This window comes from Myiozetetes cayanensis, unplaced genomic scaffold (genome assembly GCF_022539395.1).
Source record: "Myiozetetes cayanensis isolate MyiCay16 unplaced genomic scaffold, myiCay2020 scf2-11, whole genome shotgun sequence".
NCBI lineage: Eukaryota > Metazoa > Chordata > Aves > Passeriformes > Tyrannidae > Myiozetetes > Myiozetetes cayanensis.
In genome coordinates, this window is record NW_026087411.1 from 25025557 (window position 1) to 25050809 (window position 25253).

The window sequence follows — 25253 nt, forward strand, 5'->3', positions numbered from 1 at the left end:
AATAAATAAAATAAAATAAATAATAAAAATAATAAAAAATAATATAACAATGCTTTATTAATAAGACTTTAGATATGAGTCAAATTCTTCTCTTTTCCAGAAAAGCCACATGCAAAAGAAACAAAATTCACAAACTCTAATCTGCAGCTTGGTAAAAGCTTTAAAAGCCACATTTTGGGTAAGTTATTTACAATATGGTCAGGTACATCTCAAAATCTGCTGATCTCCATTTAGATTTCAAGAGTGTTTTACATCAAGTACCTACTAAACAAGCTACAGAACAGTTTTTCTCTTTTCCAGTTCACTATTAAATGTGCTTATCATCTATGCACTGCTGCATAGGTATCTTTAGAAATATGCTCCTAGTTTATTTCCCCATATCACATCAGGTTACACACACTTCCAATGGTTTCTGGTGCATCTGCCAAAGGCTCAGAATGACACAGATCTTTGAAGCAGAAAACATGTGCTGTGCATTTAAAAACCTTACTCAGCTCTATTTATTATTGCTAGATTAATGAATAATTTTTTTTGTTTGTGTGTTTCATTATGAAATATAATATGCCCACATAGACCTAATCATACAGTCCATCGAGTAAGCAAAATTCAGAGGAAGACCATAAAGGCTGATATTAGAGAATGACAATAGCGTAAGAACCACAGGGAACTTCCCCCTGAATTTCAAGCCCTCTTGGTAACTGTGTTAGTACTGAAGATGAAAGTATACTGGATCACAAACCTTTGAAGACCAGATTTTCTAACCCCTACCCAGGCCTAACAGTATAAGTTCTTCCACTCATTTCAGGAGTATCTAAAAAGATCTGTCAAAAAACACTGCTCTATTTAAAGACAAGTGTCCAAGTCTCACCCATAGAGATTTCATCCACATGTGTGAGAATACAAATAAGATTTTTTTACATGATGAAGGCAATAAACAGAGAGAGAACAGAAAGGTCAGAGAGATCTACGGGTTGAGGTCAGTGGAAAAGACTGCTCACTAAGACTACAGCAAATCATGACAGAAGCAGCCACAGACTGTGGTTTCCAGGCAGCTCAAGCAGGAACTCTATGTAGGGCCAACACCTTCCTGATGCAGAAGCTGCGGTACAACCTCAGTCCCTGGTTTTAGGAGACCCAGAGCCACCACTCTCCAGCCACGGGGACTCCAGTACACCTGAGCACATTCTGTAGCAACTTTAGGCGCTGTTGTCTTCCACTATTCAAATGCTCCTGGATCCCTAATGATGGTATAGGTCTTGTCTCTCTCATCATATAAAAGAACACTATTCACAGGATCAGGCAGATGGGTCACCTCAGAGACAGACCCTCTTACTAATTCTCCATGGAAATTGTGTTCAAAAGCAAATTTTGTAATATCTATTGAAGAGAAAAAGAAGCCTTATTACAAGGCCCGATTCTTCTGTTTAGAGCTTTACAATGGCTTATGATGGCTAAGGGTCAGGTCCTTTATCACATTTGTGTGACCATTACTATTCCTAGAAGAAAGCCATCAAATCTAATGGCTTTGATGTGGATGAAGCTGCAGTGCTACTTTATGACTATTTGCAAGTCTCATTTCTCATCACCAGTACCAGTATTACACACCATATGCTTTTGCTCAGAGCAAGGCAGGAGATAGCATGGGGCTTCAGACTTCATTGAACACACATCATGTTGTGCAGCACTTGCTACACCACCAGTGTGTACTCTAAACCATAGTTTCCTGCTAGAAATGTTTCTTTTCACCAACTTGCAAAAGACAGGAGCAAACAGACTCCAACTCAGGGTTCAAGAGACTATCTGAAGAGATGAGGAAAGCCTCACCACGGTTTCCTGCAGCTGTCATTGTAAGAATAGACTCGCCTCATAAAGTCAGCATGGTAACTATCATTTTCTTTTGAGGTCTAGTGATAGCAGCTTTCTCGTGTAACATTTTCAGACTCTTGCACCAGCCATATCATTGCTATTTCAACAGCATCAGCACAAAAAATTTCCTATGCAGCCCTGTTGTGCCAGCTCTAAAAGATGGATTTTTCTGTTCATTCAGACTCACTAAACTAGCTAAATGTTGGTATTGCCTTAGAAAATACCCTACAATTATTAGGCTGCCCCAAGAAAATAAGCATTAGATTTCCACAAATCTACCTGTATTCTGAAAAAGCCTGGGGTTTTTAATGCAAGGATGGGGCATCAAGTGACATACAGTTTGCAAGCTCAAAGTATAAATACTAAGTTATGAACTATTATCTAATGAATCTATACACTTCTGCCTTTCCTCTTAAATGTCAGGACCTCAGATAGAGGGAAGAGAAACAGTGTATCTGAAAAGAGTAAAATGTCCTTCATTCTTGTTCTAAATCTGCAGATATTTAAAAGAGATCAAGAGATGAGAAGGTGAGTGTCCCTAAAAACATTATGGGAGAGTCCATGAAGCAGCAACTGTGTTCCACAAAGCTGTCTGAACAGCACATACACCACCACAAACACCATGTTTCAGTACAAACCCTTTTACTTCCAGCACTTGATGCCTTTATCAGTTGTAATACCGTATGGAATCATTCCCATGGTTTGCTATGGCAAATTTACCTTCAACCTGAATACAAAATTTTGCAGGAAAAAAAGTGACAGAATTTTACTGCAGGCACTACAACTAAGCAACTTTGCTCTGTATAGATAGAAAATGTGGGAAATACGGAAAAAGCTCAAGAGACATGGTATGGCTTGTTAAAGATTCAGGTGCTTTACTTGGAGTCCACTTGAATGCATCATATATATACATATATAACATTCTCCAGTTCTTTTTATCTTGATATTTTATGCCTCTTCATTTCAAGACAGAATCAGCAATTATGAACTGGGCTTTAACATGTCAAACCATTCCATCATGCCCCATATTTTCCTGGAAAACCAGCCTTGGCATCAATGAAGTTCCAGATTCAACAATAAATACTGCATGTCAGTTTGCATCCCATTTTTACTTAAATCATCATTAGCTACACAGAGCTAAATGTAGATGGCTGCACCAAATATGTGCTTATCAAATATGTGCTTAGCAGAGATATAATGTATATACAAAGAAAGAATTGTGGTCAGACAATCTTTCAAATTAAATTTGTTTGGCCCAGGTCGAAAATAAAAAATTTGTGACAATTCTCAGTCTATTCAACACCTTTCACACCAAATTTAAGCAGAATTACAGATGGTTTGACATCTTATTAGCTTTATAAAGAGGCAACATATAAATGACAAAGTAAACAAGTTGTGGATATAGATATTTTTCTCAAGTTAACCTCTAAAGGCAATTGACGGTTTATATAAGTAATTTAAGAAGTAACAAACTAATTTTTCATCCATTTGGCCTTGAAGGAAAGCATTCTATTAACACTTTGTGTGCCTGTTTCCCTGTATGTAATGCCATGGATTTTCTCAACTGAAAACATCCTTAGAGTGGCCAGTGAGTCATCATACATGGGAGGCATCAGCTATAACCTGTGAAAAGTACCAGATTATGTCTGGAGTCAAATGCACATGAAGCAGTACTTTTTCCAGAGTTTGGCTGTGTTACACTACTACTCAAAAAGGATGGGCAACTGGTTATAGATGAACAGAAAAATTAGCTTGCAATTAGTCTTCAAAAAGTCATTGAGATTGTTCCACCAGCCCAAGACAAGATGAACCCTACCAGTATCTTTCCTTCCTGATGGTTATCTAAACCACTGGAATTTCTACTACTTGACGTCCTTTCCAGCTTCCCCAGGCAATATATACCAGTTCTTTACCATTTGTCTATCTTTACCAGTAGAAAAGCTGACCTGAGCCTTTCTTGTGCTAGTTTATGCCCTTTAGCTTCTTCTCCTAGCTACCAGGGACATGGTTACCAGATTGATCCCTTCCTCTTTGCAGCTGCTTGATACATACTTCAAATCTGCGATTTCCTCTCTCATGTAGGTTAAGAAAATCTGATTTCAATATTCCATGCAGATGTTTCGTCAATCCCTTAAACCTCTATTTTAGTTCTTCTACCCAGCTGATTATACCTGCCAGTAAAGTTTAAACCCAGGAGGGTCACATGAGATCAGAAGGTTCATTTTATGCAGCTGGAAAAGCTGTGACTTTTTAGAACTTTCTAAAGCACCTGCCTTTTTCCTACTTGCAATCACAAAACACTGTTGGTTCCTGTTCAGGTGCTTAGCCATGACAGTACTAGGTTCTTTTCAATTAAACAACTACCTTCATTATTTTCTGTCCTGTATCTGTACTGTTGCCCATTCACATCCTCCTCCTCTGCATTTACTCCTACTGAAATACATCCCCTCTCTTCAGAATTTTTATTCATCTTCTCTTCAAGTTTTGAACATTCCTCAGCAGGTTCAGTTTGAGTGTTACCTACACCCAAATGCATCATTCAGATTGTGTAAATTTTCAACAAAACCAAGCTCCAGAGATAACTCCACTGAGCCCTGCTCAGGAGCACACTGTGATGACAAAGGATCATTGATAACATTCTTGTTCCAGTTAGTTTGTCACTGCCTGAAAGAATCTCATCTTCTGTTTCCCTCATTTCATTATGAAGGTGTCATATAAACCAGTCATAACTCCAGCAAATTCAAGACATAAGGTATTTGAAGTTATGTAATACCTTTCAGCTCTTTTTAGCCTTCCCTCCCAAAGTCACCCCCCCAAAGGAGAAACTGGAGCCTCTGAAATTGGACTTGTTATCAGAAACAGCATGAACTTGAGCTTGTGGTTACACTTTAAGCAACAATACTGCACAAGTAATCTTAAGCCATCTCTGCTCTCAGCTGCTCATTCACACCTCCATACCGCTTAGAAAAAACTCGTGCATCACACTTGTGTGTGGCAAACAGAATCTGAAAACCAAACAAGTCAAATGCCTGTGCAAGCACAGGGAAGAGGCAACATTAAGGTTAGTGTTGAAAAAAAAAAAAAAAAGGTTCCTAAATTACACCAGTATTTTAATACAAACTTGAAAGTCAAACCTGAACTTCTGAGACCGAATTTCTCGTGATTTAGCTAGGTTACAGATTTCAAAGAGAAACCCAGAGTTGCTTAAGCTGTACAAAGGTATTAACTTTATCAAGAGCCAGGAAAGATAAGAATGGAAGCACCTTGTGTAGGTCATCACCACCTCCACCTCCATGCTAGCAATTACTGAACTAACTCACGAGAGCAAGGCTGCAAGAAAATTCAGACAGTGAAGACCTTTGCACACTGGAAGTTGCAGCTAGTGGGCCATGCTGAAGAATTAGGGATGTTAGTGTCTTCAGTCAGCATAGCTGATCCCAGACAGAAAAAAAGATCAGCCTTTACAAAGTCACTGTGATTCTCATGAATCTGATCTCAAACCAAGTTTCATATATTACTTCCATTTCAAAAGAAAGTTGGAATCCTAAATTCACAAAGCATAAACAACTCTTCCTTGGGTTAACATATAGTGGATTTCTGCAAAGTGAGATAAGTTTGCCATATACACTTCAGAATGTAATAGATCTTTATGCCTGTCTTACTACTCATATAGCACGTACCTAGGACCCGATACACAATGACATCCTCATGGTCAACGTAAACACATTCCTTTTCAAGCCATGGGGCAAATCCACAATTAAATTTAAAGTCAATGCCTAAAGAGGATGACAGTATTTGTTTCTTGTTAATGTGGCCATCACCCTGTCACTGGATTAAATTGTAGATCTTTAAACATGCTGTCACATCAAACAGCAGCGACAGAAACATTAATTTGCCTTCTGCTATTTTGGACATGACAGCAACTCCTTTTTAATCAAGTTTCCATTCATAATCAGGCTTCCAACATGTGAGTTCGATGTTGTTTATTTGATTATTTTAATGGTTCCTTGTACAAGCCAGCCAGGGCTATTATTACTTTTATTTCTGTATGTGAAAAGGCAAAGAGTCATGAAATAGCTTACATTCCTAAAGCCTGTTGCCACTGGGCAGGAGTGCTCTGGATCATCAACACTGGCAACAATGGACAGTACTGTAAAAATAGCATGTACACACGCAGTGCAACAGACTGGCTGGCCATCTTGGGACAAGAGAAATACAGATCTCATGACCTTGGTAATAGTTGTCTGTGCCAGTTTAAATCTCCAACAGAGGAATTCAAATGAATGTTGATAACTGCCCAAATAGACTCTACCTTCAGTAATGGGATGAATTCTTACTGTTATTGCCGATTCTGCCTATAATAAAGATGGGAAGTCTTTTTAGTAACATATGGAAAATCATTATAGCCACAGTCCAAAAGTAATTGCTGGTGGGCAGTGTGCTGTCAACTCCTTTCAGTTTGTTGCTTCATCACTTCACCCATGACCTGGAGGAATAATTTCTCCTTCCCCAGCATGGCAGTAGTTTAGTTTCCATACCCATTAATGTCTGGTGCCTCTCAAAATTATAGTTCTCAGCAAATCCAAAAGCCATAAAATGTCTTAATGTCTGTGAAATTCTATGTCTACCATGAACATGTGGTACTGAATTCAAAATTTATGCTAGATTTACTAAATTAAATGATACAAGAGATTTGGCTTTTGAAAACATATTTGGAAGACAGAATATTCCATTTTCCATGAAAACGCCCAGAAAGAAAAATCATGCTGTACTAGCAGAGAAAGATAAGGACAACATGATTAGAGAGAGCCCCATATACATAGTCCAATTTCAAATTTCCCAAAGTCACTCATGCTTATATCCTCCATGAACGGGAGTTAGCTGCAAAGTTTACAGCTCTCATGAAATAGAGATATAAAGATGATCTGAATCTGGGGAGTCAATTAAAAAACATAATTAGAACCATTAAATCCTTCCCTCTTCCAGCCATCAAGATTTTACCAGGTGTCAGTTAGACATAGAAGGGAATGGGGCTTAGCCATGACCATCACCAATCAGGATGTTCCCCTCCTTCCTGTACCCCTCTCCAGTCAGCTTTGAATTGGCTGGATAATTTTAAGTTTAGATACTGGACAGAAATTTCAAAGATCAAGTTTAGTAAGATACTGTGGCTAAAAGATTTAACTTAATGCTCTCCACTTGAGGAAAAGCAGGCAGAAACCATCAGCAGCAAGTCCACTTGACATCTGGGCAGTCAACAAATACACCCTTTTGAATCAGTCTGGCACAGTAGTGCCTTGCTCAGTTGGATTAACTAGGAGTACTCAGGAGAAGAGAAGATCCAAAGGTGTGGGTCTTAGCTACTGCTGTCTCTTCTAATCCTATTTCTCATTAATCAAATTTGATAGTAAGTCTGTAATTTAAAAAAATGAACAATCCAAATTGCCTTAAAACGATATGGATTGCGCAACTCTCTGAAACACAACAAATCAAAGTAACTTGGTTTTATTTTTAATAAAGGAAATCTCTACTTAAAATCAAGGCTGGAAGATTTTTGCCTTTATTGTTTTTGAAAGACTTCCTCTAGTTCCAGACAGAAATAATTCAAGGAAGTCTTACATAAGAGATCTGATTAGGTGATCCCAACAGTCCTCTCTGTCTTCAAAACTTATGAATCTGTTTTCAGACAGAGCATAAAAACCAAGAAACTGGGTCTCATAAAAATTGTCTTGAGGATTCTTATCAAAGAAAACTGGCTTGCATATTTTTAAGTTAAAGCACATGCAGGGGAAAAAAAAGGGGGAAGAGATTTAAAAAAAAAATTAAAGAGGGGAGATCAGTTCACATTCTGAGAGGATGGATGTATAGGCCTCCACATTTTTCAAATAATCCTCTTGGTTACCTTTACTTCAAACCAGGCTACCATTCTCTTATGCCAGCATATTTCCCTACACTTGTCCCTGTCCCTTCCAGTGAACTTAGTATTCACCTACAGTCTGACCTCTTGTGCAGGGACTAAGACAGTCCACTGTGATCTGTATGTCATTATTCGCACATCATCTGTTATTTTAAAGGAGGAATAAATACTTCCTACACATATGATCTCCGAAATCTGACTAGAACACGTAGTTACAGCAACCATTTGTGTTGAGAAGTGTAAGGTCAGAAAGAGAGTGCTTTGAACCTTCACTCTTTCCTGATACTGATGCAATGGTTCAATATGTCCACACATCACTGCTTTTTATGAAAGAAAAACACATTGCAAATGATGTTACTAATGCATGGGAAAACATGAGACAGATAAACCTTGTCCTTAGCATGCCTACTTGAGAAAAGGACAAAAGCTACTGTAAATAGAGAGCTGAAGATGCCATTACAGTAAAAGGTCCAGGAATTCTTCTTGGCAGTAATTTCCAATACCCTTATTACAGATGCAAGAATACACACCCCCATTTTTTAAGGTTTTTCTTTCCTTATTTTTAAAAAATTCTTCTTTGTCAAGCCATCTGACCTGCTTAGAGCAGGAAAAAAAGCCTAAATAGAGCAAGATATTTTTAGCATTCCTGAAGGAGATTCTTTCAAATGTCATTCATTTTAGAGCTACATGAAATCGTCTCTCTGGACACTCTCTCCAGAATGTAGGACAAAGTGAACAACTTCAGCCACAGCCCACCCCAGAGAAACACTGCATTCCCTGCTCCAGCATGCTGCACTCAATTCAAATTGGTTTGTTCCTCAGCCAAGGGACACAGCAACATAATTTACTATTTCCCTTTTGAAAATCCAATACAGAATAAATCTGATCTGCTGGGGAAGTGTTTTGACAGTCTAGCCTGAAAGCACATCATCTGTTTCCTGGAGCTTCCTTCCAAAGATTTAGCAGCTAATTTTACACCATCACACCCATGAAGTCTTTAGAAAAGGCAGGTGGAAGGGAATTAAATGGTTTATGAAGCATAAACAACAACAGCAACAACATAATGTTCTAAAAACTGAGTCAACAGTTTATATTCATTACCCTTTTTTTGCAAAGCACCTGCAATGATACACCCCAAAAGATAAGATTGTTCACTTGCAAATATCATTCTGATAACTATTTTCTTCTATAACACCTCATCCCGCTTTTTGCATTTTGAACCAAATCTCCACTTTTTTGTGGGAGGAAATAGAAGTACAAACTGAATAGTATTGCCTAGCAATAGCATGACTCATCTTTCTCTATCATATTCTGTATTTTTCAGGGTGGTAGTTTTTCTGTCTACCTGATATTTTAAAGGCGCTGCTAAATGCTCAACTGCACACAAGAAAAGTAACATTTGGGTTCATATTGTCTTCCTGTGGTCTTCCTCAACTCCTCTCAGCCAGTTACATGTAAATTGCACATACTGGCATCACATGAAAAAGCAAAAATTTGCTTATTCTAATGCTGCACTTGCAACATATCTATATAGTTCACCATAGCAGAGGCTCTTCATCATTAAGAATAATTTCTTAGGCACTCACACCTAAAAGCATGAACACATCACTCCAGAACTAGTGACAAGAGAAGCTCACTGTAGGACTTGTGGAAAATACGGGCAATTTAGGGGGGAATCTAGCACTGAAGCCCACTCCTTTCTCTTTGGATCCCACCATGGCAGTCGTAGCTTCCCAACACGTGGGACCGTACAAGGGAGGCAGGAAAGAGGTAGAACCCACTTACCACTAATCTTAGCCTCTCATGATTATTCAGGTGTAGAATGATGCCAGTTCAGCATTCACTAATGCTGCTTCTCCAGTCCTCAGTGAAATTTATATAAATAGAAGTTGGATGTTTAGTACCTTTCAGAGTCTGCAACTAAGCTATTAGTCTACTTGGAGTTTTACCTCTGTGAATGTTTAGGTGCTTTACAGAAAGATACCAGTTTTCAACACAATTAAGTGGGTAGACCTAGACAGGAATAGTTGTGCAAAGAAGAAAAACTCTTATACGAGTAACAAAAACAGCTGTGATGAGGGCACTTTAACAATGGCAGGTCAACTGTACTTCCCTTTTATTTTGTATGACTCAGCTACCCATGTCTGACATTCACAGCACAGACATCTCACGTTGCTAAAATCTGGACAGGAAAAAAAGAACAAAAGCAGATATTTTACTTAGAGTCACACTAAAATTGTATTTCACTGCTTTTTTCCTGGGAGGGAAAGGAGGAGAAAACGAAGAGAGAATTATAATACTTAATTAGCCTGTAATCCTGGAGGAGGGTGCAGTACTCAATGAATCCCTTCATGCACTGTGAAGGATGTATAAAATATTGACTAGTTCTTTCTCAGCCATTCATTTTATCAATCTTTATTATTATTTAACTTCCATTATTCATTTTCTCCATAATTTTCTATTTTTTCCTTATTTCCTTTCTTATAATTCTCTATTCCTCATTTATCTATTTCTCACATTTCAAAAGGGTTGAGAAATAGACCCATTTAGGTACGGTTTAAAAAGTCACTCACTTCTTACGTTTTCAGTACATACCTATGTATTTGATGACTAGTACAGGAACTAGGAAGTCTCATGCCAACATTACTGTCTGCCTCCAAAATCACCTGAAGGTGCAATAAAAGCCAAGGAACTGACTTTTGCCCCTTTTTCTCTTTTAAAACTTTCCTGCTTTCAGCTGGGTTTGTTTGTGGAACGTACAAGTTTGTCCCGTGATTCATTGCATCAAGTGCAGCTCTGTCATTTTATGATCAAACCCTGAATGTACATCCATAGGTGGAAGGAAGAGGCCTTTCTCAGCCAAGTTAGTAGACCCATTTTGAAGCCCTGCATAACCCATATTTCACATGCAGATGGTTTAAGTACAGCTCCTGTCTGTCTGCTATCAAATCCCTTAAGTGGAGGGAAAACTGACACCTGCTAAATCGTCCCTTTCTGTACATATATCACTGCTTGATCACAGTAAGTAGAAATGGCAAAAAGGACTTTTCAGCCACCATCTCTTAATCTAAGTTTACCCAGTACACTTCCTGGAATTTTTGTTTGTTTGTTTTGGGGGAGGGGGGAGTGTTGTTGTGTTATTTTTTTAAGCTCTCAGCCAGCATTAGCAAAGTTTATAAGCATGGACAAGGCCTCAGTACTCTGTGAGGAGATACTGTCAGGAAAAGTAAACTGAGCCTTGCCCAAAGAGATTATTTGTTAAATAAACAGAGAGCTTTATCATCCCATAGTTGGGCAAGAGATTTTTTTTTTTTTTACTAGTTATGAGTTTTTTCTAGTTCAAGCACAAACACAGGGGGATGAATTTTTAGTCCAATGGTTGTATAGTTTTCAAGGTTGCCTGACTCAACAGTAAGTGAGCTCATCCTCAGCCCTGTGCTTAAAAATTCATTGGTGTCTAGTGAAATCCAAAATCCACAATTAGGTCCCAATACTCACTGCAGAGCACATCAGAAGAAATTAGTGTCAAAGATCACAATTTAGTGAGGTAGGAAGCCATCCAAGTTAGCCAAGAAGAACTGCTAAAAACAAAGTGATGCTGAACAAGATGATCACCTGTAAAGGAGAATCAATCCTTAAACTCCTCCAACCAGTACAAACTATACCTGCCTTTTATCACAAACTACAGCTGATCCCATCATTATCACAGCCAAACAGAAATCGAACTTTCTTCCTCCTACCACAAAAGGTTAAAAGTGAAAATATGCTTAAACCTTTTAAGATACTTAAGGGGAGAAGGAATATCAGACAGAACACTTTAAAACTATTTAGGCAAGATTTAATTATAGTCAGGAAGGACTAATTCAGTTTTATTGAGAAAGCTTCAGCAATTCCAAATGCCTTCAAAGGAGAATAAAAAGTGCAAAGCCTCCAGGTGAGAAAGGGGATCTAGTGAGTAAGAAAGTAACAGCATTGAAGGACATGAGGAACTATGGCCTGTTAGGGTCTATCTGTGTATCATACAGGTCATGAAACAATTTGTAAGCAGATCTACAACTGTCATATCTCAAGTCGTGAACTGAAAAGGCCACCACAAACCCTCAAAGTAATATAAACATACATATCAGACCATTTCCAAATGTTGTATTTTCACTTATTCAGGTAGGAGGCCAGCTGTGGACCACTTGGAAACTGCTGCACCAAACTCCAGCACGTACCACAACCTGAAAGTATGCAATGGGGTAAGAAACACTGGCACAGACTTGCCAAGAAGAAATGAAGAAACATTAATCTAAATTCTTCTGTTGACTGAGTACTGGGATATGCCCCTAAGAACATGACAGTGTATGCATGGATCTTATGTACACCCACACAAACGCTGGCTTTTATGAGATCTTAATTGAGCCTGTTATTATTCTCATTAACATATTAGGGAAATAATTATGAGACAGACACAAAAATGGTTGGGAATAAAAAAACCACTACTACGAGAAATGTGAACCAGACCAAGTCGCAGAGAAGCTGCTCAGTTAAAGCCCTAACAGCCCCTTGCCAATCAATCTACACTAGTTCAAAAGCAGTTGCCTTATCCTAGACTGTACTGAGCAGGTGCAAAACAGCATCTGCCATATATCTGGAGGGAACTTTATGTATGTGATATCTCTAAGTTGAATGTAAAGGTTGTGAGGTTCTACATTTGAGCATTGCAAGTCCTGCCCAAATTCCTTCATGTTCAGTCTTTGGTCATTATCTCCTCCTGTGCCAGGGGCTGAAGCATCCAGCTGGGTTACAGTTTCTCCTAGATGGTTTTGTTGATTTTTGGTGCTTTGTGGGTTGTTTTTTGGGGTTTTTTTTAAGTCTCCTTAAATATTTATTCGATTCGGGACTATACCATATGCGCTTTTCAATGTCTGAGGCACTGTTTGTAATCAAATAAAAGCTTTGTTTTAAGAACAGATACTCAGGTGATGATCCTGAAGCACCTTCTGCAATAACTTACGATGAACCAGTTTTAGGGCAGTAAAAATTATCCTGTGATCAGGTACTCTGTTTTACTTTATTTCAAAGAACCATAGAAAGCTTACACACTTATTTCCAAATTAACATTTTAAATCATGCTTTGCTGTTTCATACCTCAACATTATGTATGTAAGTGTGAAATAAAGAAAAAAAGAAAAAAAATCTTTTCCATTCTGAGTTATATTTAAACTCTAGTTATTCCAAGTAAAGCTACAGATCATACTTGATAGCTATGCAGTATTATATACGTTATTATGGCAACTCAGGAGTTATGGATACAACATTAGTATCTCTCAGCTGTCAGAGCTTCTGCAGATCCTGCTAAAATCCAGGAGTGCCTCCAGTTCCCTCAGCTTTGCAATAGAAAGTACATGCATCTGGCAATGTGTGCACTGCATATACTAAGTTCATGGCCAAGCCCAGCATTCTTTAAACAGGAAATTCCTAGGGGCCAAATCTCAAAGCTGTTATTCAGCCCTATGCTGTGCCAAGAGTCTTTTCAATTCCAGCACAGTCCTACAAACCAAAACAAGAGATGTCTGCCACGAAATTCAGGGTTCAGCTCAATGACTTAGATTACATATTTTCCTAACGTGAGGGCCGGTCCTGGATTTGATCCTCTACTACTAAGACAAAGAGGTTTAGTCATTAGGGACTAACATAGTCAACCAGAATCAAAGTTTACACGCAACAATCTTTTTCTTTCCCTATTTCACCATTAGGTCTCAAGCAATCCGGTATGGCACAGCTTTGAGCAAAAAGCAAAGCAGAGAAATATACTAGGTGGGAAAGAGTACCAACATCTAAGACTATATCTTGGGACAAAATCTTTTATGCCTACTATGCCCTGTAGCTGACAATCCCAGCAACTCTGGTGCTTACCATATCCCAGTGTGCTCTCATACCTCCTCTATTACACTTATTATTTTCTATAAATATTGTACAGATTACTCACCAATCTGGATGTCAGAGGGGTGAGAGTGGTGGATTTTAAAACAGACTTTATCTTCAAGCTGACAGACCCTTGAACAATTGATAGTAATCCATAAGATATTACCATAGCAACAATGACATGCTGATAGCAGAACCAAATTTGTACACAAAACATGAATGATGGTTGTTTGATAATAAATGTTTTTCATGGCAAGTGTTTCTTCAAACACAAACAATTTTGAATCAATGTTTCAGAGTCTTCCTACCTCCAGAAAAAAAAGCAATTCACTATTCACTCATAATTTTATTTATTATGCTTAGAAAACAACAGACAGTTGTTTTCATGTAAGTAGTTACAGAGAACCTCCTTGACAGTAAAAGTACAGAGCAAATCTCTCTTCTGATATAAAATTTAGACAATCCCCTTCAGATCATAGGCCTGCATGGGGTATAGTGTAGCAAAGACATGAGTGGCCACCAAAAATCTAGAATGAGCTGTAAACAAAGTAATATTCAAGTATTGCTCATAGTGCTTATAAAGACATAGTTCAAAAATACTAACGAGAATTAGAAAGAGATTTTCATTCTTTCTACCTTTGAAGAGTGACATTGTATAGAAGTTAGAGAGCATTTATTGTCACAGAAGTGTGAGCAGGTTTGTATTTAGCCACCAATCTCTGAAGACCTCCAGCAAATTGCTAGGAAGCTGAATATTAGCAATTGCATTCAGCGCAGCAAACCATATCACTACTCAATTCAGATACCTGAAGTGACACCCAGGTTAAACATGCCCAGGGAACAAGGTGGTGCTATGAGTAACTTAACCTCCACTCCACTCCATATCACCAACAAAAAAATTGGGAAATCCAGTAACAATTACACACAGAGGGAAATGATGACACTCTGAGCTTTGAATTAACACAATGGACCAATGGGGTCTGTCACAGCTGTGTGCTACGTGCACATTCTCATACAGCCTTTATCAGCTATTTCCATTTCCAGGTAGCAGGAGGCCAAATACCCTGAGGTGTGAAGACAGCACAGAAAATGGGGGAGGGAGGGGGAGGAGGAGCATAGAAAGAGGGAAAGGCACTGACATCCATCATCCTGCAAAGAGGTAAAAGCAAGACTACCTCGGCAGCTTTTTTTCCTATAGTCCATTTGCAGTGAAGGCTTTGCACTCCAGTTTCAGAGTCTTTCTTCTCTGGGCCTCTTCTGCTCCACCCCTCCTTTGTTCCACTCTATTGCCACCACCATTGTGGTTCTGCGTAAAAGGCAAACAATTCCTATTCTTGTTGTTTTCTTGTCCTGCGTTCTTCTAACATATTCACCTTCTCAATTCTTGATGGAGCTCTGATTTACTGGAGTAGCAGCTGCTCTTTACTGCTTGTATTAAACAGAAAACACTAAGGACTCCAATTCTAAGAACAAGGTTCAAAAAATCCATTTTTGCCTATAATCTTCAAACTTTATACATCAGGGTCCATGACACAAATTTAACTGTACTTCTATGCAGTTATTTATCTTGCATCTTTCAAAATCCCTCTCGAATATCCCCATACAGACAAACCAGTAATAAAATCAGTTCTCTCTAAAAGAGCACTTAACCGTGGATGCATTACAATGACTGTGAATAAACTTCAGGTGCAAACTTCATTTTAGTTTTCATTTATCCATAGTTTACCTAAATCTAGACTACTTTTAGACTTTGTACTGAAGATGCCTTCCAGCCCAGAAGAGTTCAAATAGACTAGCTCATGGTTAGAGCATGACATTAGTAACACCAAGGTTGCAGGTTTGATTCCTGTTTGGGCCATTCACTTAAGATTTGTAAGTCCCTTCCAACCCAGAATATTCTGTGATTATGAGATGTTGTTGGCCTGCCTGACAAATAGCTTTAGCTTGAAAGAGTGTAGCAAAGTTCATTGGATTTCCAACAGTAAAGTTTTCTTGTAGAGGAACAAAAGTATACAACAACTCTCAAAAGCATCAAGCCTGGTTTTTTGCTTTCTGTCAGATCCTCTTAACTGTGCTACAGTATCACCTTTGCATTGGAAATTTTATGTTTCCTTATGTATTATGTTGTAGCTGATGGTTCCATAAAGTCCTAAGGTAATTTCTTGTGGGAAAGGTTTTTCTTTAAGTATAATGAGAGATTGTTACCACAGTTTTACATGCGGCTTTTGGACTTTTCAGCACATGTTAAGGGAGAGGCTTGGAAGCTTGAAGCGATGTTGCACATTGTTGCCAGTCAAATTAGAAGTGGCAGAGAGGTTTTCAGGGCATTTTGCAGGAAGTGTAAGAGCACATCAGACTTAGGAGGTTCCAGTATACATATGTTGTAGCAAAGTATTTTATTAGTTGGCAGCATCAGATTAGATTCATATTTTTAATTGCAGAGACACCTAATTCACCTCAGTCTGAATTGGAGCAGCCTTCTGCCTATTCAAGGAATTAATAGCATAGAAGAGAAAAGGAAAATCCAGTAGACCCTGAGAATCAAAAGAGATCAGACCTAAAGGCTGGCAGTCTTAGCCCCAAACCTGTCTACAAGAAAACGTGAACCAGATCCCCTGAAAATGTAATGCTGCTCAAAGAATATACCCTGCCTAAATCCCTCTTTTTACTGTGGTTAGTCTCCTGTGCTTCGGAGAAAGACCAGAGAACCCAAAACACACACACCAAATTATAACTTACTGTGGGGAAGTTTTTCTTTCCTGACCCCATAGATGACAAGTGAAATCCCCAAAGCATGGCATTATTAACCAAGCATACTTTTCTCTTTTTTTTCTTCTTTAATAAGCACCAGCAGGAGACATCTTTGCATTGGACGTGATAGGAAGTTAAGGTTCAAAGTCAGACCACTCAGGAACAGATGTTTCCTAGTGGAAAGCTATGCATGAGGATTGAGACTCTCAAAGGAGCCAAATGATCACTGGGTGCCCTTCCATGATAAATTGTAACATTGTAATCATCATTAGTAATGCTACAAACCCAGACTCCTAATTGTACAAACTTGAGTTAAAGCTGCCTTTGTTCCAGGATCCTGAACTCCATCGTTACAAAAAGCCTCATGAAACTCTGAAGACGGCAATTTCTCAGGTGGAAAACACCCCGCCGCCACGTTCCAGTCTGATAAGTAATGGTAACAAGTCATCCTTGTTTCTAAAAATGTTTCTTCAAACACTGGCTGCCCCTGAATTTTAAATTAATTTTAACTGTGGTAAAATACAATTTTAACTGCTACTCTGTTTTGAAGATCCTGTAATCTCCAAAAAGTAATGCACAGTGATGAAGTTTCCAATTAAAAATTGTTCAGTACACGACCTAATTTATAACAAGGTTATTTCTAGACTCTTAAATTCATCCCCTATTCAGTGAGTGCATGCAACATTTTGGAATGTTATAAATAAAAGTTGAATCCCTACATGAAGTACAAAAGTGAAATCAACCTTGACCACAGATCTAAGATCAGCTCTCAATAACACAACAGCTGCAGACTGTGGTTATCATCATGTCATCCAGAGTGTTTTTTCAGATGCTTCACTGCAACAAACTGGAAAATTTGATTTTTTTGTTTAATTATACTTTCAATTTTAGGGAACGTTATGGAGACAAAGTAATTTCTTACTATAATTTTACAATAACAAAATAGCAGTTCAAAAACTGGCAGTTCCTGCAGGTCAAACATCAGTAATTACTTGGAAAAAATCATAATAGCCAGACACGCAGATCTTCAGCATTTTAAGGCTCCTTTGCACAACTTAATTAGTGCAACAGGCACTTAAATCTGTCCTAGAGCTGACAATGCCTCAAGCATTTCCTTAAGAGAGGGCAGTGCAAGTTCAGCTGTGTCAGGCCACACCAGCTGCCTGGCACACCAGTCTGGGCACGGAGCAAAATAAAGGGAAAACACAGTGACCTCCACCCTTCACCAACAGGGAGTCTAAGCTGTGCTAGGGTCAGGATAGCATGGTAGCTTCTGTGACTGAATAGGGTAGAAAGCAGACAGAAAGGCAGAGGGGAAAAGAAGCAGCTCCACTGAGTGCTGCTCTGGAACACCCAGGCAAATGACTTTTCTTTGGGCCGGCTGATATTGGAACTGTGCACCCTGCACTGGTGGCAACAAGCTTTAAACCTGTTACCAAAACCACCCTTTACCTTTAATGGGAAAAGCAATTATTTTATGAATTATTTTATTTTCCCCGTGTAAACACACACCTCACCTAGAGCAGAAAACATCTGAAGCAGCAGACTGGATACCCTACACGCCCTTGCCTTGCCAAAAAGAAAAAAGAATTTCTTTTGCAAGGGGAGAAACAAAAGACATTTCCAGTGATTTTTAAACTTTCTAGAAACATCTGAATAAAATATCTAAAGGCATTAAAAATATCCTCTAGCATTTTAAAGTCTAAATTAAGATATTTCAAAGGATGGAAAAGAATACCATCTCCCAGGGGGGAAAAAACCAACCAACCAAACAAAAAAAGCCACCAAACAAACAAATGCTTATGACCTTTATGTTCCTATGAAATACAGGAAATTCAACTAAACTGCATTTCTGAAAAGAAAAATAAATAATTCAAATGAATAGTTTTATACTACTAGCTCAAATAATCCATTACAATTATAGATGATTATGGAGCTCCAGATGAAGATCCTCTGTAAAGATCACTATATAACAAAAAAGGGTGTTGGTCCTGAAAATACACTCTTGACTACTTCCATCACAGTCACTTCTGAGGCCAGAGTTCTCTCCATCACCTTAAACTCACCTTGGCCAAACAAGATGAGTCCATGGCACTAAAGCTGGTGGTTGTGCTTCTATTGACCCTTTCACCTATGCTGTTCTGAAACAAGAAGCATAAACATGCTGAACATTCTGTTATTTGCAGCAATTAAACTGTTCTGTCCTGCTCCACTTTGGCACAAATTATTCTTCAACTCCTGCAGCTGTAACAAGAATTAATTATTTGCAGTCTTGTGTTCATTTGATCAGAGATTTTAGTCCACCCATTCATACTACTTAAAACACCGTGAGTCTCAGCTAACAGTTAAGGACTCTGAAGGACAAGGCGAGAACCAATTGTTATGTACAGAAAGTCTTGTTTGTCTTTAGCATCTGAACTAATCTGTTACTGGATTTGTTTCACTTTTCTGTTTTCAGTTGCTATATGCCTTTGGAAAATCAAGGCTCTCCGAGTCATTCAGCAGTGTTCCATCAACTAACACATCAGTGCAGTGGATGTCAGCATCACCACACTCCTGGAGCACAGCCAGCACCAGGCAAAGCATCCAAAAAGCAATGGAGACCACTTTCCTCCTTAGAAGGTTTCATTTTAATATTCCTTAAGGATGCTGATTATAAAGCTAAGAGATTACTGCAGAAACGAAGTCCATCATTAAATTCAAGCTTTTAAAGCAGATGGATCCAAGCCCTATGGTTTAAATAGTAACTCAAGCTTGTACAAAATTAAAGAGATTCTAATATGTATTTTAATTTTCTCATTACTAAAGCAAGGAGGCTAGCCAAATTTTCAGCAGGCAGAGAGGAAGTAGTTCCACAGTCATCTGTTAATTCCCCTCTCAGTTTGAAACCATCTTACTCATTCCACTGAAATCATACCTATGCAAGATCCAGACCAGGAGAGAATCAGGCTCTGGCATTTTGCTTTGGGACATTTTAGATCTAACAGTGAACTGTAAAGCTCAAATCCAAGAGCTATGTTTGTATTAAAACTATAAAAAAGGACTCTAATATGTACCATAAGCAAACAAGTCACAAGTCAGACTAATTATACCACTCTTGCCCTTTGCTTATAGCAGTTTTAACTCTTTCTAAATTCAGTCATCTGTTTCTAATTCAAGTACATTTCAATTTCCTCACTCAATATGAGGAGCAGCAGCACTAGTGTTCACCAGGGGTCCTTACCAAGGACAAATAAGAGTCAGAAAAAACCTTGGTGCTCTGCAAAGCAAGCTGGCCTAGCAATCCTCAACATGGGCTTTCAGTAACACCACTTGGACCCAGCATCCAGCAGCTCAGTAAGTATGGGCAAGTAGCCCATAAAGGTGCTGTTGCTGAATGAATTAGCATTTTAAGCCAGTGTTCAGACTTTAGCAGAAAAAAAATCAGATTTCCCCACTTTTTTCTGTTACTACTTGCTAGAGAAACAACTTGCCAATTGTAAGACACAGCATCTCCATCAGCTGTTGTCCTGCTTTGATGCATCCTTAGTAGCAGAATATTATTTTGAATCCTGTGAGATGTTATGCCTAAATGTGCATGAAACCCAGGGAGATGAACATCAGCGCAGGAGGTTATGGGAGGAGCACAGCAGTGTGGCTACCAATTTATGTTACCCTATAGCTTGTATTGCATGAGTTTCTTTTGCCTCAGAATAGTAAGATAAAATGCAATTACCTCCAAAGAGGATATGGGAAATGTTCTCCTTAGTGGAGGGGAGAAAGAAAACAAAGTCTTATTTTCTATTGTTTATTTACAAGATGAAGCCTAAGAGTATTTCCCGTTTCAAGGGTGTGTTACTTACAATAGATTTTCAATTTTCTTCAAAGAAGAATTAGTTCACAAATAAAAAATATGATGCAGGTGAGGGAAAACTAATGTTTCTCAGACTTACTCTACTGACTGTAGAGTTGAGAAAAGACTGTCCCACATGTGTGCCTGGGATGGGCTTTCCTGATAGGATATGTAGCTGCAAGAACAAAAAGTCCAATGTCCTCATCACAGTGGGAAACTTGGAACAATATGGAGAGAAGAAAAACTACCAATCTACTCCAAATCATATTCTTTATAGTTGTTAGAGGTTTCACTATTAAAAATAAATATCCCCCAATTGTAATATTTTCATAAAAATTCATTACGGGAAGTTTTGGTTGATTTTGCATTTACTCTTGAAACTCAATTATTTATTATTTTGCATTCAAGTGTAAATTAAGAGGACATATTAACTCTATCAGGACTTTTCTCAGTTGGGGCCCTGCTAAGATTTTTTTCACTGAGATTTTTTAGTCAAAACACTTAATAATAGAAATAACATCTGTAGCAAAAAGGACACAGATAAGGCAGACTTTTTGCATACTTCAACAGTTTTGTGATATCCAGATAACCTGTGTAAACCAGTCACTACTTTGTCAATGAAAATTTGAATTAAAGAAAAAATTTGTTAAAATATTGGTGCAAAGTTCTAATAAGGAAATCTTTGACAAAATGAGCTAAATCCAGAACTCACATGTATATCATATACCTTACCTAGACAATTTCTCAATCAATTGTAAACAGTTAAATCTCAAGCATTATTCTTAACCACACCTAAACTGGAACTCTTTTTTTTTTTTTTTGTTTAGTTTTTTGGTAGATTAGCACAACCTCCGTGGCACATACCTAAAATCAGCTTCACACAAAATCAGAGCCATGTGCAAAACCCAACAAGCCAGAATGATGGGGGATACTCTCAGCTTCTCTGAGTAGTAGCAGATGTGAAACTCTGGCAGTACAGCCCCCAGTCAAAGGATTAAAAGGGGTCTTAATTCACATTTGCTGGCAGATTTAGGTGAATGAGCTACAGAAACACCTCCAGTTGACTGCTACCTCCCATCCACCCCCCACTAAAACTTCTCCGCTGACAGCAGGCACAGCTGAGTAGGATATATACGCACTAAATCACTGTTTACTTCTGGCATAGTTATGTAAAAAGAAATTGGTGGCTATACCATTAGAGTGACTTATTTGACACTCTATATGCAGTTATCAGCATTCAAGTAACCTGCCTATTCAGAAAGGAGTTGGAAAGAGAGATAGATAGCTTCAGGCCTGTTGCTGGCCTGAGCTTCCACTGAAGATGATCTCCACAGAACAAGTTACACTTCTTCAAAAGGCTGGACAATGCCCATACACATGGATTTGTAAGAGTACAGGTAATGTTGCCATCTAGTGACTCCTGCCATAGCAATATTGGCAGGATTTTGATTGGGCAATATTAAGTATCCTCAGCAACTACAATGGTTTCATCAGTCTGACAGGCCATAGTGCGTAAGTTTGAGAATTGCAACCTTTTCCATATCAGAGCCTATTATTATAATCAAATAATTTTACAGTCTATCTTTGTCTATAGCTTCCAGAAAACCATTACAACCCTTCTCCAGCCTGCTCATGATCAAGCTGATAACCCTTGGAAACCTACAACAGATTTTCCTGGCACTAGACTATTATCTTACATCACCTCCTTAGACTTCTACAAAAAAAAAAAAAAAAAAATTAATGATGACATTTCTGTTAAATTCAGCTTGCAAGGTGCAAATAAATTGAAAGAACGTTCTTGTCGCACACAAGCAAAAATATCCTGCAGCTGTGCTACATCTCCAGCACATTAGCCAAACTTTGATAGAGACATGCTGCAAAACATCCTTCTCAGAATGACACAAAAAATTCAATCTGTCATCTAACTTGTTGCAGATACAGCAAGGCAGGACCCTATCCTAGTGCAACTCTGGCAGAGTTGTGATCCCATCTGAAGCATTAAGCAATCCGTGCTTTTGCCTATACATCATAGAAGACACTTCCTTTCTTCAGGGAATTTGGTGCAAACCTCTCTGCAGAGGTGATCTGAGGGAGATGCCATCTCAAGACATTTGGTTTGTTTGGTGTGGTTCTTCTCCATTCATTTTTTTTAAATTGGAAGAATGGTAGCAGTTTCCCTTCAACAGGTCCATACTGGAGGCTTGGGGAGGAGATGAGGAGAGGACAATATTAGGAAATAATTTAATAGGAAAGCAAGCATGACCACCAGATACAGGAACATGCAAAATGCTACAAGTAGTAGTATGAAGGCTGGCTGTAAAAAAGGTGGTTGGGCTTGGTTACAAAGAAGTGAGGGGAAAGCAGAAACAGAAGCGAACAAAATTAGAAAGAGCTTGAAGAAAAAACAGTAAGTCAGGGAAGGCACTCAAAGAGAAAGAATGTGCACTCTTGGACAAGAGAAAAAGTACAGTCCTGGGTAGCCAGGAGACAAGCAAGGCAAAGGTCCAAGTTAAAATGGGTTCCAAATAGATAAACACCTTTGACACTCATGGAATTTGTTAATGTCCCACTATTCAAAGTAAAACTGGAGGATTTGAATGATGTTTCTTCATTCTGTGTCTCTCACACTAACAGCCAGCAGTCATGAGTCTGTTTCATGGATTACTCAACAACACAGCCACTGCAGACAGAGCTTGTGCTAGGTATGATTTTAACATAAATCAAGGAACAGCCTCAGTGCTTTGCTTTCATATCATTCTCACACTTGAATAACTTTAGGAACAGCAGCTGCATAACTCAGAAAACTGAGAAACCCTGACAATGTCTCCGTTGCAGTTGGTCTAGCTAAAACAACTCAATGCCTTGGGAAATTGGTCTGGCCTTTTGTGTCATTCAGTGTTGCCACTGGCCTCCAGCTCTCCATTAGCTTTCTCATGCATTCCAAGATTTACTCTGTTATTCTCTGTGAAGTTTTTTCCACAGTTTGTGAGCACACCAGTGCTCTCACTCATATGCACCCAAGCCTGGAAAGGTCAGAAGTCACAGATGTTTTGCAAAAAACATAGAACCCATGACTTGCATGAGGTCTGCGTCTTACTCATAATGCCGAGAGAAGGATATATATCCTGCATATGGAAAGCATCACATTTAACTCATTTAAAACATGAATCACGTTTTTCATTCTTGCACAGCTCATCCCAGCTATATAGTGGCTGCTATCACATGGCTAACATCCAGTTCTAAAAAAAATAAAAAAATTAAAAAGCTTACCACGATGAAATACCGTTCCCCATATATGAAACCTTGAAGGCATGACCAATGAAGAACATACCATTTCAGAATAGAAAAAGACTGAACAATGCAGAATACTCATCTAGCACCTGTATCATACATATAGCGGGTGTGCCTAGATCTCATTTATGGGCTGCCACCCATATTGATGTTTATATAATGCAGAGTCAAACAAAGAGTTGCTGCCTCAGAAGACTTACAGCTTAATTCTCCTACCAATCCTTAGGTCAACTCAGCCATAACAAGTAACAATGATACATTCTGAAAGCAGAAATGGACTCCTGTAAAGACATGAGTGTTTCAAAATGCACTGAACCCAGTCTCAGAGGAGAGTTAAGAATGCATCATGAATTCTCTAACTTAGCCAGAAGTTTTGTAGTTACTTTTCACTCCCTACTTCTTCCAGTTACATCTTAGGAGCACAGAATCATCATATCCCATTTCATCTTAGATATAGTCTTAACAGAAAGGAAATGCCCACATACCTGATTATGCCATTTTTGTGATGGTTTTGGTTTTGGGGTTTTTTTTGTACAGGGCTAGCAGCACCAAAGATCTGTCTGGACTCAAGCAAAGCTTTAAGCCTACTTGTAAGCCAAAATTTTCTTAGTTGGAACTTGAATTTTGGAGCTTGTTTCAACAACTAAGCCTGAAGTGCTGCAGGAAGTAGTGAGTTCTTAGCTCCCTTTTTTGTTCAACATACAGAGCATAGTCTGTACTAAAAAATACACCAGAATAATCATATTTGTTGCCCCCAAAATCCACCAGTTCTGAGGAAGTCTGGCATACTCAACTTTTGAAAGAGCAATTTCCTATCTATGGATTGTCCACACTGACATCTAAATAGACAAGACAGAAAGGCAGACTAGGACAGCAACAGTTCACAGAAACAACAAACAGCTCTTAGTAGTGTTTTGGTTTGGTTTTGGTTTTTTATCCCTCCTTGGTAAGGACTTAGATAGAATAGCATAAGTTATATGGAGAGATGTGGGAAAAGCCACCAAAGAGAAAAGCAAACTGGACAGTGATGAAGATAAAGCCTTGGGGACAAACCATAGCTGACAGAGAAGTAAAGGAAGGAGAAGATGAAGTAAAGCTGCTCAAATGGATTAGATTCAGATTCAGTCAGATCTACTCAAAGTCCTGCAGCAGTTTACGTGGCACAGGGCCAATTAAAAAAAAAAAAAAAAATTTTTTGCCTTGCTTCAAAAGGCCTGGCAAGGTCTCTTTAGAGGTGTGCAATGTCACTCACTCAGCCACTGAGGGTGTGACCCAGACCACTTTTCCTGCTGCCCCCAGCTAAGTACTATGGCCTGACAGGGCAAATAATAGGGAGTAGTAAATTGAAGCTGCAGTTTCTTCCTTCTACTGCAAGGCAGCATATACAGAGGGTCCAGGAACTCATAAGGCTATGAACCTGAGCTATAAGAAATATTGTGGCAGAAAAGCAAAGGAAATGTGCAGTTTGAAGCTAACTTCCTCCATCCAATACCCGACTAAAGTTCAGAATGCGTCTGCAGCACATGAACTCCCACGCTGCCCAGCATGTGTGAGAGTCACCCTTTCCAGATGCCCTCTCCATGCTACAGGCCTGAAGTCATGCTTGCAGCCACAATGGGACTTGATTTTGAGGGTGAAAAAGTTGGGTGGGAGCACGGGGCACCACTGAAGTGGGGTATACAGGAG

At 38.8% G+C, this 25253-nt stretch overlaps 1 long non-coding RNA gene across 1 annotated transcript in view; it reads right to left on the reverse strand.

Annotated features, from left to right (window-relative positions):
* LOC126640060 (uncharacterized) overlaps positions 1 to 25253 on the reverse strand; it is a 78857-nt gene that overhangs the window by 35178 nt on the left and 18426 nt on the right. The window lies entirely within an intron of this gene.